Here is a 12,445-nt window from a genome sequence, read left to right as displayed (position 1 = left end):
GTGAAAATTAAGAAATATTACACGATCTGCTGTATGGAATGAACAGTCTACTGTGTACAGAGCGCGAACTGAGAGAAAATCGAAGTAAGACGAAAGTAATGACAGGGTTGATGGTCACGAAGTAGATGAAGTTAAGGAATTCTACTACATATGCAGCAAAATAACCAATGACTGACGGAGCAAGGTGGACATCAAAAGCGACTAGCAATGGCAAACGGGGCATTCATGGCCAAGAGAAGTCTACTAGAGTCAAACATAGACGCTAGTTTCAGGAAGAAATTTCTGAGAATCTATTTTTCGAGCATAGCACCATATGGTACTAAACATGGACTTCGGGAAAACCGAAGTAAAAGAGAATCGAAGCATTTGAGATATAGTGCTCAGACGAGTGTTGTAAATTAGGTGAAACGGTAAAATAAGGAATGAGGAGGTTCTGCGCAGAATCGAAAAGATAAGGGGAATGTGGAAAACATTGACAAGGAGAAGGGACAGGGTGATGGGACATCTGTTAATACATCAGAGATTGACTTTCCTGGTGCTACAGAGAGCTGTAGATGGCAAAAACTGTAGAGGAAAACAGAGACTGGAATGCATCCAGTAAATAATTGAGGACGTTGGTTGCAAGTGCTGCTCTGAGATGAAGGGGTTGACACAGGAGTGGAATTCGTGGCGGGCCGCGCAAACCAGTTAGAAGATTGGTGACTCGAAAAAAAAACGTATTTATTGTGCTATTTTTCTCGTTTTGATAGCTCCGTACCTAGTTAGTGACAGGTAGACAGAATTCTAACTAACGGAATTACACGACCTTCTAACCGAAGGAACAGTGCTGCATTGATGGCATTTCGAGAGAATTATCGGGGGTCTGTGACTCATGGGGGAACAATTTTTACTCGTCGAAATCAGGTGGATTCAAATGCTGTATATCCAAAATTGGAAGATTCGTGAGAAAGGGGCAGGTAAACGGTCCTTTGACGAAAGCGGAGTTGAGAGGCGAGCACTATACCGCTTCTTCTGTTTTGGGCAAACTTATATCAACCTCTCACATACCTCTGACGAAGTGACTGCAGTGAGAAATTTAGGGTCTAATACGAAGATTTTTACCGAGAGCAACGAGCAGCAGAAATTCGACCTTTTGTTTCCTCCCTAAATGACCCAACGTTTCTCCATGAGTTTTGTGTACCTATAAATGGATGGAGTGACGTCTTAAAAGGTAGACTAAATTTACATTTAAATCTATATGCTTACATCGCAAGCCATCGTAAGGTGGCGGAGGGTACCTGTATCATTAATAGTCATTTCCTTTCCTATACCATTCGGAAATAGAGAGAGGTAAAAATGCTGTCTACATGCCCCCATATGAACGCTAATTTCTCGTTTCTTATCTTCATGGTCCTTACGCGAAATGTATGTTGGTGTCAGTAGAAACCTTCTGCCGAGAGCTTCAAATGTCGGCTCAAAATAGTGTTCCTCGAAAAGAACATCATCTTCACTCCATGGATTTCCATTCGAGATGTCTGTCGTTGTAATCCGACTCCAGGAAAAAACTACATGATGAGTTTAATTAATTAGTCAATAAAATTCATATCAATGACAAGCCGCCAGGCGGATGGAAGCGAGGACGAGAGTAGCAGAGATAGGATTTGCGAGGTGGAGCAGTACTGAGGGGTGTTCTGTCGCTGCGAGATCTTTTAACGAAACTTCAGTCTCGCACCTACATAGAGAGAGAGACAACCATAGTAATAAAATCAGCTATATTACGAATTTATAAAGTAAGATTTAGTATGAAACTGTTATTTACAACTCCTATGTGCTGCTGCTTTAAGAGACTTCTTAGGTGACGAATGATTTGGTTACTTTAACACACTTAGAAAGTGAGGAGGCATCCTGTGACAGACGTAGAGCATGCTCTTAGCACTCTGTCATAATCCAAAAATGAGTTTAATATTCTAGTCCTCTGATGCCGGATGTAGCAGATATTAAGCTGATAACCACGGATTTTTTTTCACCTGATGAGAAAATACTCAGAGGAAATACATCTAAGCCATGCAATTGTATGCCATTTTTACAACTGACGATACTTTAGCGATGTGAAAACGGGTGTATGCTACGATTTCTTCTGTCTTCGAGAATAACTGGTATGAAAGGGAGAAATCTACATTTCACATGAAAAGTCTGAGATGTTTGGACAACAATATCCCTGTCTCGGTTTAGGTAAAGTGGTTTCTTTAACTTAGTGAGAGTCTTAGACGGGGGTATATTTGCAGTTTGAAATGTATGTCCAAACAACACCATCTTATCTTGCAGCGTCTGCAATCAGCGGCCGACCGGAAACATGGGCTTAGTAGTTACTTGAGAGAACGGTGGTGCTTTCCCAGACTGTATCAAATATGAAAGGACGTCGAATTCTGCCCCGTGGTCACTGGACTGTTCAGGTGGTGACACTTGAGGCATCCTCCAGTTCGGTGAATGACGAACTACTGTTCAGTATATATTTAGTGGATTTTACCATCGCGTGGGTTATGGGAAACACATGGAGGGCGATGGTTGTGTTCTCAAACATTTCTGCATACAAGAGCCCCGACATATGGCGAATGTTTTGTAAATTTAATTAGTTGATTTTCTTTCGTCTCCCTGTATATGTGGGCAGAGACCATGTCACTTTTTGTGATGTGATCACCAGCCAGTAGTTCCCACCGATGCTACTTGATGTGCTGGGATCATTAGTTGTCTGCATGTCTAGTAACAAGGCTGCAGGAAACCGTGAGAAGCAGTTGTGGTCGCAACTGTCGCAGTGAAGTACAGTAAGGGAGTTACTTTTTAGCAACCTGCATGTGCTGGTAGATGTTAGCTGCAAGTTTTACAGAGACTTGCAGTATATGTGTTAGGTGGTGTTTTTCGCGATCTTTTTGGAATGGAAGAGGCGATCGGAAAATGTTTTTCGCCCGATGGGTTGTCGTGGTGGAGGGGGGAGCGTGTGTTCTTAGATATCGGTGTATTCAAGACTTCAGATATGTTTAGCGCTACGATTTGTGACGGAAAATTAATTATTTGATTTGTAAAAAGTCTGCCTGCTATTCTCAAACGTTCAAAATATGTTTTATTACAAAGAAGAGTAACTGTAAGGTGGTGGTGAGTGATTTAAGTACTGTATTTGACTCCTGCAAATTTGTAAACAATTAATACCACAGGGACCATTTACTTCCATTTTGATATTGCAGTTCCGTCAGCTTTGTCCCCAGCATTAACCAACACGAACACAGTATTCTGAGGAGGGATGAAAACATCCGTCTGCATGTTTGGGGACGTTGGCTCACACACACAAACAGAAAGTAACCACTTGAGAGAGACAGAGGTAGGAAACGAATCTGGAATTTCCTGATCAACAGAATGTCGCCAACTGATGCTTTGTTCGGTACTCGAGATGAAAAGAGGCCGACATCCAGTCCACAGTCAGTGGTATTTAGTTCCATGATCTGTAATTATGACATTGGGCGGCTTCTGACCTACGTGGTGGCACCTGGTGTCTAATGTAAAGCACTTCATTCCATTCCTCAGTTCTTACAGTTATTACGTCTTGAGAAGTGTTGGCAGAAGTCAGCCCTGTCTTCTGCAAAATGATTAGATAAAGAATATGCATCAATTATTATTATTATTTCTTTCCTTTCTCAGACGCTACGTCTGGTTAAAAATGGAAAGTGACGCGGACCTTGATCAAGTGTGACTTCCTATTAACTGTATGTTATATGTTACATTGCATTTAGGAACTTTCGGGTAATTGAACATGTATCAATAATTACAGATTTCTGTAGTTGTATGTATACGTTTGGATGTATCTGTATTGCGTTGATGTACTGGTGGATATTGTATGGTATGACTCCTGTAGTTGATAGTACACTCCTGGAAATTGAAATAAGAACACCGTGAATTCATTGTCCCAGGAAGGGTAAACTTTATTGACACATTCCTGGGGTCAGATACATCACATGATCACACTGACAGAACCACAGGCACATAGACACAGGCAACAGAGCATGCACAATGTCGGCACTAGTACAGTGTATATCCACCTTTCGCAGCAATGCAGGCTGCTATTCTCCCATGGAGACGATCGTAGAGATGCTGGATGTAGTCCTGTGGAACGGCTTGCCATGCCATTTCCACCTGGCGCCTCAGTTGGACCAGCGTTCGTGCTGGACGTGCAGACCGCGTGAGACGACGCTTCATCCAGTCCCAAACATGCTCAATGGGGGACAGATCCGGAGATCTTGCTGGCCAGGGTAGTTGACTTACACCTTCTAGAGCACGTTGGGTGGCACGGGATACATGCGGACGTGCATTGTCCTGTTGGAACAGCAAGTTCCCTTGCCGGTCTAGGAATGGTAGAACGATGGGTTCGATGACGGTTTGGATGTACCGTGCACTATTCAGTGTCCCCTCGACGATCACCAGTGGTGTACGGCCAGTGTAGGAGATCGCTCCCCACACCATGATGCCGGGTGTTGGCCCTGTGTGCCTCGGTCGTATGCAGTCCTGATTGTGGCGCTCACCTGCACGGCGCCAAACACGCATACGACCATCATTGGCACCAAGGCAGAAGCGACTCTCATCGCTGAAGACGACACGTCTCCATTCGTCCCTCCATTCACACCTGTCGCGACACCACTGGAGGCGGGCTGCACGATGTTGGGGCGTGAGCGGAAGACGGCCTAACGGTGTGCGGGACCGTAGCCCAGCTTCATGGAGACGGTTGCGAATGGTCCTCGCCGATACCCCAGGAGCAACAGTGTCCCTAATTTGCTGGGAAGTGGCGGTGCGGTCCCCTACGGCACTGCGTAGGATCCTACGGTCTTGGCGTGCATCCGTGCGTCGCTGCGGTCCGGTCCCAGGTCGACGGGCACGTGCACCTTCCGCCGACCACTGGCGACAACATCGATGTACTGTGGAGACCTCGCGCCCCACGTGTTGAGCAATTCGGCGGTACGTCCACCCGGCGTCCCGCATGCCCACTATACGCCCTCGCTCAAAGTCCGTCAACTGCACATACGGTTCACGTCCACGCTGTCGTGGCATGCTACCAGTGTTAAAGACTGCGATGGAGCTCCGTATGCCACGGCAAACTGGCTGACACTGACGGCGGCGGTGCACAAATGCTGCGCAGCTAGCGCCATTCGACGGCCGACACCGCGGTTCCTGGTGTGTCCGCTGTGCCGTGCGTGTGATCATTGCTTGTACAGCCCTCTCGCAGTGTCCGGAGCAAGTATGGTGGGTCTGACACACCGGTGTCAATGTGTTCTTTTTTCCCTTTCCAGGAGTGTATAATTGATATAATGTCAACTTTATCCTGATGCCACGTGTCCTTGACTTCCTCAGTCAGTTGGACGTATTTTTTAGTTTTTTCTCCTGTTTTCTTCTGTATATTTGTTGTATTGGGTATGAATATTTCGATTATTTGTGTTAATTTCTTCTTTTTATTGGTGAGTATGATGTCAGGATTGTTATGTGGTGTTGTTTTATCTGTTATAACGGTTCTGTTCCAGTATAATTTGTATTCATCATTCTCCAGTACATTTATTATTATTATTATCATTATTATTATTATTATTATTGACGCTGATTTGAATTTTGTGTCTTGAGGTCCTTCCTCTCCAGCCCAGATTGAATCCTTTTCTCACCAATTTACAGATGGGAAGGGGAGGTGGAGATGGATATGGGAGGGAAGGCAAGAAGGTTTCTCCAATGGTATGGGTTAATTAATTGATCAATTTAATTAATTAGTCCATTAATTTATATTCATAGGCGTGCTTGTATCACCAGGGGGAAAGGTTTTCCCAGTGGTGTGGCGGAGGAGGAGGTGGAAGGTTTCTCAGACGGACAGGTTATCCACAGGGGGTCATAAATCACCCTCAGGGGTTCTTAAAGGAATTAACAGAACAATAGGTTTGCCCCTGCATGGCCCTAAATGTACGCAACCCAAACAAACAAAATGTGCCAGAACTGCTTTGCCCTACTACTTGCGTCTGCTTTTGTTACTTAAGCAATAAGTTGCTGGTTTTCCATTGATATCAGCTCCTTCCTCTCTCTTTCATTGCGTCTTTTTAAATTTTACTGTAAACTCTAATTTTTTTCCACTTCAGTTTTTACTGTTAGGTAATTACTTTACTTTATTTTCTGTATTACCTACAAACCTGGTTGCCTCTGCTATAGATCCCCATGTAGTTCAGATACACTTTATAGAGGGTTATAATCTCAGAATTTTTGTTACTCTTCTCTCACCGAACGAAATATTTAGATCATTCACAACATAGTCTCACACATTGCAAGTAGATTCTTATTACTATTGTTATTGTTAATATTATTGTCATTACTATTGTTATGACTATTAGCAGTGGTACTAACACCTTTGAAATACCGACTGAAATATGAGTTGAAGACAGATACTTCGTTAATGATCATGTTCATTGTGTCTGGATAAGTCCTAAAAAGACTGTGTTATTTGCAACTGGACGATATCGATTGCTGCATAAAAAAGTATTTCGTTTTCTCTGAACCAACTATACTGTTGCGAAATATTAGTAGGAAGTAAAATGTAACATTAGTCACATACTCTTTGATGAAGGGAAATATGAATGAAATGACAATAGCACGTAACTTCTTTAGCAGGTTCTCATTTGCAGTGCTGAAGCTGAAACTGTTCCTCTACTCTCTGATGGATTTTTTTTTACATAAGACTTTAACAAGAAAATGAGAATAATGTATTGCATGTAGCTGGCTGTGAAAATTATTTACTGTAACACATTTACTTCAAAGATGACGAAAATATCTGGCGTAAAGTACATTTGAGCGGAGTGCTTTTAGTAAAGCATGGATTTTCGTAAAGGAAAGCGTATTTAGGCCAGGATGCCTTGGTATTAATATAAAAATTCCGCTGTTTTAACTGATACAGAAAAACTAATATGGCTTTCCATTTCACAGACATGTAACAATGATCACTGATGCAGTCCTGTTTTTTAATTACGATTTAACATAATCCCTCACACCTGCAAATACTTCACCACACCTCTTCTCTTATCTTTCAGATTCATCAACGAGAACAGCACCAATGGCTCACATCGTGAAGACCACCTGCTGTGACGACTTTGTGGAAACCGTTTCAGCTGAACTGACAGCCACAAGTGGAGCACAACTGATGAGTCTTTCGGGTGTACATGGTTCCTCCTTTAGCACTGGTCACAAATGCCCTTGCGGCAGTATGGTGAGCTGAGCTCCGCTGCGTAGTGTTAAATGACAGTGAGTCATATTTTACTTGGTGTGTTATGCTTCCTTCTTGGTCAAAAGTGAACGGAGAACGCACAAGCACTAGCTAGGAGTCTTCCTTATTTTATAGTACACACTGTGGGCCTCAACAGATGAGTGAAAGCATCCGAGAGTTCGAACATTTGTAATAGAATCAGGAGAACGTGCAAACTGTGATTTTTAGCTTCCAGATACGATTAATTTAAATACCTCATAAAGTATTTGTGTACGGGAACTCTGTTGTGATTGACGGTATTAAACTTACACAGCGAGCAGCACCGGTATAGTTAATTTATAATAGATATATTTACTAACGAAGTTGTTACTATGAAACAATGCGAAGTGGACCAATGAAGTGGCGCTAGGGTCAATGATAAGTAGCACCTAACGCAAAGTGTTGATCAATTCACCGTGTTCTGGATGCTGTTTATTGGCTTCCGTGTAGCAAGACCAATAAATCGTTACGACAAATAGAAGAAGAACAGTGAATTTGTATATTAATTGGTCTGGTGTACAGTTACAAAACGTGGCACAATATCAGTGGAAAGAGGAAGAGAAGTGTGTCATTGGTCGTTGTTCTATATATTTGTAATTCATGCGAGGGTAAAAAGGAAAAGGACAGTGAGCTAAAGAGAGCTTCTGATTAGCAGGTAATGCCGTTTCATGTGTTGATAAAAATTTCTGAAAGCTATCTAGATCGTTTCTGCTTTTTAAGTTTTGGATGAAGCGGAGTGATAGTCTCATTGCATGTGTTCATTTTATGTCCATTATCTGAACCACTAGCAGAATTTTTAGACTTTTATTCACGAAATTGTTTTAAACCGATGCTCAACGAGTATGCTGGGTCAGTAACACAATGTGGTTCTGTTTCACTTAGCGCGCATTTTATTACTAGTTTTCTTGCACGTAATTGCTTATCAGAAGAATGAGAATCGTCACTGATACGGAAATTCGCGATACAGATATTTAATGTTTAGTGACACCTTTGGCATCATATCCTCTAACCTCGCTAGCATGTTAGTACGGAGTGGTACGTCTTATCACAATTGTTCCTATAGACAATAGGAGTGCGGCACATATAAAGCGCAAGTGTTGTGAATTTTACGTTATTACCGGTATGGACAGACAGTTGATAATGTTGGCTGCTGGAGTGGACAAACGGTGGGGAGCTGTCGAGACAGAATGTATGAGGGGTGAGCGCAGGGGCCTGCGAGCAGCGTGACGAGCGGTCGGTCGGCTAGCAAGCAGCTCGGCTGGGTGGGTGTGTGGACGCGCGTGGGCTAGGCTGGAGGCGCGAGCAGGGCAGGCGCCGCCGCGGCGGTGCGATGCGAGCGCGCCGCCATGCGGCCGCACACGCCGACGCTGACGCCGCCTCCGCCGCCGCCGCCGCCGCCGCCGCTGCCGCCCCCGCCGCCGCCGCAGCCGGGGGGCCGTGCTGAGGCGCCGCCATGCCTCACGCCGAGGCGGCCGTCGCCTGCCTCTGGGTGCTCACGCCGTTGGCCGCCACGTTGGCGCTGGTCGTCGTCTGCGTCGCCGTCACCACCAACCAGTGGCTGCTCACTGAGGAGAAGATGACCAACCCCCACTACAACGGCACCGGCGACCGCGACTACCTCTCCAAGCACACCGTCTCGGGCCTCTGGACGCTGTGCTACACCAACCGTGAGTACCCTCGCAAATCCTACTTCCCTCTCACTGCAGCTGTATTGGATTTGATTGTTTAGCATGATGGTTGTTCAAAATAAACTGTACAAAACTCTGGTTATATTTGCAGTCTTCATCACCAACTTTTTCGAAAAATTGCGAGTTGTAAACGTCTGTTCTGGTCTCTATCATTAACGCATCCACCCATTTCTTACGAGTCCTACCTGGTTCTCTCTTTACAGTCGGCCAGTAAGTCGTTCATCTTTTTTGGAAACTTATTTCTGTCATTCGTCTAACGTGATCCTTCCATTTTATTCTATTCTCTTCTACCTCGTCATTAACTGAAAAGATTTTTAAATCTGATCTTGTTGTTTCATTTTTTATTTTATCACTTTTATTACAGCCTCTTGCATATCTCGTGAACTTCATCTCTGCTGAATGAGATTTCCACTCTGCAGCGGAGTGTGCGCTGATATGAAACTTCCTGGCATATTAAAACTATGTTTCTCTTAACTGAGTGTTTGCCACAACCTTTTGCAGAACGAGGTAAGGAAAAGCTTTGTTTTTTATTATCATCACGTTGAGACATTAATAGATCTTTTGGTTGATGTGTGCCTAACAGCTTGATGTTTAGATTCTCTTCCATACTTAATTAAAGAGCGTTTTTAGGAAGCAATCTAGTTAATTCATTTTAAAATCACTGTAAGAATAATAGAGTTTCAATCACACAGCTCCGTAATAAGCAACACTACTGAGGAATGACCCCATTTGGCATTTGTGACGTCCGATTGACAAATGGCATTTTGGAAGGGGGCAGGGGTAAGGAACACAATAAGACACTGGCAGGGGTACAGGTAAGTGTGTTAAGTGATGCAGGTGAAAAATCAGGCTACAGGTCCAAGTTGGCTGGCCATAAAAATTGTATAGCGGTGCGGACAGTTGGGAGAGTGCTAACGTGACAGAAGGGTTCACTGGGGAGCTGGGAAAGAGGGGGATGACTGAGATGGTCCATCCACTGCGCCTACCTGAGGTGGCTGCAAGTTGTCCTATGGCGAGGGGCGTGGCGGAGAAAGGGAAAACGCTTCGTCACGTCATTATCACAGCATTTTTGGGAGCTCGGGATGTGGAATTAAGTACGGGCCACTTGACGTTGGTGAATGGAGTATTGAAAGGAAAACACGTGCTTCACTGTGGAATGATGCGCTGAGGGGAGGGATGAAGGAGAAGTTACGGCAAGGCGAGGTCCAGCTACGGGCAGATTTAAGGTCATGTGTTTCTGCGCCAGAGCACTGTATTACCTCTGATATCTGTCACTCATACTGCACAAAATCTATGTGGCAGCATTAATTTTAAACTTTCTAAATACAGACTATAGGTTCATTTTGCATGATCGGTGTAGTGTATTTACAGAAGGAAGTACTGGTGCTGCTTAAGTGCTCATCTAACCCACTGTCAAGGATTCCTTGAAAAGTTAACAACTTTAAGAAATAGCCACTGTTAACTGAATCCCATTTTCCACCGAGAGCCCTTAGTGCTAACTCATGAAATTCCTCAAAACGTTAAGGAGTCTAGTACTCAGTTTCATATGTGACTATTCTTTGTAACTAATGTATAATGTACTGTAATCGTCTCATGCGCCACGCCTATTGTGTTTATGATAATAGTGATGTCTCTCTGTCTGTTTTTTTCCTAGGATTTATCATGACGTTCAGGTTTTGCTGTTTTCACAATCTGTCATATCTACATTTTTTTAAACGTTGTGCGTCAACTGTAAACGTTAAACTATTTTTTTGTGTGTTACTGTCTCAACTGTTTTTTATCGCATTTTTTGAGATGGGGATTGGGGGATCAGCCCAACATTTGCGTAAACAAATGTGGAGAGTTACCAAGTCAATGTTCGTGACATTATACATTCGCTGAATATAGCTCACAATGAATAATTAATAAATGACGTCATATGCATATGTAAACAGGATTCCTCATCGTTTATAGGGATGGAAGTAGCAATTCATATACTAATTCCTAAGGATTTCATGTAAATTCTGCAGTCTTTTGTAAGTTTCATTTTCTTGTAAGAGCTACTGAGCAGCAGCATGTCACTTAAGCCGAGTGTGTGCAATGTTCTTTGCTTCCTAAAAATAACATATAAATTTTCCGTGTACTTGCGCACAAAGAGAGCTCCGACACAGCAGATCAAAGCTTGGTAGCGTACCTGACAATATTCTTTTTTATGCGTTGCCCAACCAGGACACTTGCAGGACAATTTTAAAAGTTGAACAATATTAATTGAATTGCGAATTGCATTGACAAAACATTGATTCTTATACTGTGAGGTGCGAAATGAAAGAAAGACCACATGGAGAATGAGGACTCGAGATATCTTTATCTGTGTTCCCAGAAACGAGATTATCGAAACAATGTACAAATTTGAGTTAAATCAGCAACATAAGTTTCGTAGCAAAAACATAAGAAAAGTAAGTTGCTCAGATTACAAATTTCCCTTCCTCCAATAGTAAACACTTGCATCTCCTCAAGATTGTCGAAGAGTATAAAATAGTCCCAGAAAGGCGTCAGCTCCCATCCAGGCTCCATCCCTGAATATCTCCCCCTCGTCCACTGTTCCTACCCGAATGCCCAAAACTTCCCTCCTTCTGCCCAACATCCAACTATGCAAAACTTCGACGTGGAGGGGGGACTCCAAGCTGTTGCTCATATTACAAATGAGAAATACGACAAAATATGCAACAAATCTACATCTACATCTACATTTATACTCCGCAAGCCACCCAACGGTGTGTGGCGGAGGGCACTTTACATGCCACTGTCATTACCTCCCTTTCCTGTTCCAGTCGCGTATGTTTCGCGGGAAGAACGACTGTCTGAAAGCCTCCGTGCGCGCTCTAATCTCTCTAATTTTACATTCGTGATCTCCACGGGAGGTATAAGTAGGGGGAAGCAATATATTCGATACCTCATCCAGAAACGCACCCTCTCGAAACCTGGCGAGCAAGCTACACCGCGATGCAGAGCGCCTCTCTTGAAGAGTCTGCCACTTGAGTTTATTAAACATGTCCGTAACGCTATCACGGTTACCAAATAACCCTGTGACGAAACGCGCCGCTCTTCTTTGGATCGGGGAAAGGACAGCAAATTTTCCACTTTTTGCGTACGAGACTCACAGTTAACCATTGATGTGTTAGCAATTGACTAATGCTGAGTTATGTTGATTGGGTGGCCCACGCGCGGCATGCACTCGATGATATGACGCAATCTCAAAAAAATGGTTCAAATGACTCTGAGCACTATGGGACTCAACTGCTGTGGTCATTAGTCCCCTAGAACTTAGAACTACTTAAACCTAACTAACCTAAGGACAGCACACAACACCCAGCCATCACGAGGCAGAGAAAATCCCTGACCCCGCCGGGAATCGAAGCCGGGAACCCGGGCGTGGGAAGCGAGAACGCTACCGCACGACCACGAGATGCGGGCAAGACGCAATCTCAAG

The 12,445-nt window shown here is 43.8% G+C and overlaps 1 non-coding gene across 1 annotated transcript; it reads right to left on the bottom strand.

Moving 5' to 3' along the window:
* Positions 1-1,840: 1,840 nt before the first annotated feature.
* On the bottom strand, positions 1,841-2,032 carry LOC126237703 (U2 spliceosomal RNA). The gene has a single exon (XR_007545166.1). It is a non-coding gene; the product is annotated as a U2 spliceosomal RNA (small nuclear RNA).
* Between the last annotated feature and the right edge of the window lie 10,413 nt (positions 2,033-12,445).

The sequence above is a fragment of the Schistocerca nitens genome, chromosome 2 (assembly GCF_023898315.1).
Source record: "Schistocerca nitens isolate TAMUIC-IGC-003100 chromosome 2, iqSchNite1.1, whole genome shotgun sequence".
NCBI lineage: Eukaryota > Metazoa > Arthropoda > Insecta > Orthoptera > Acrididae > Schistocerca > Schistocerca nitens.
Note: the sequence above shows the minus strand (reverse complement) of the source record. Positions and strands in the feature narration are given on the sequence as shown.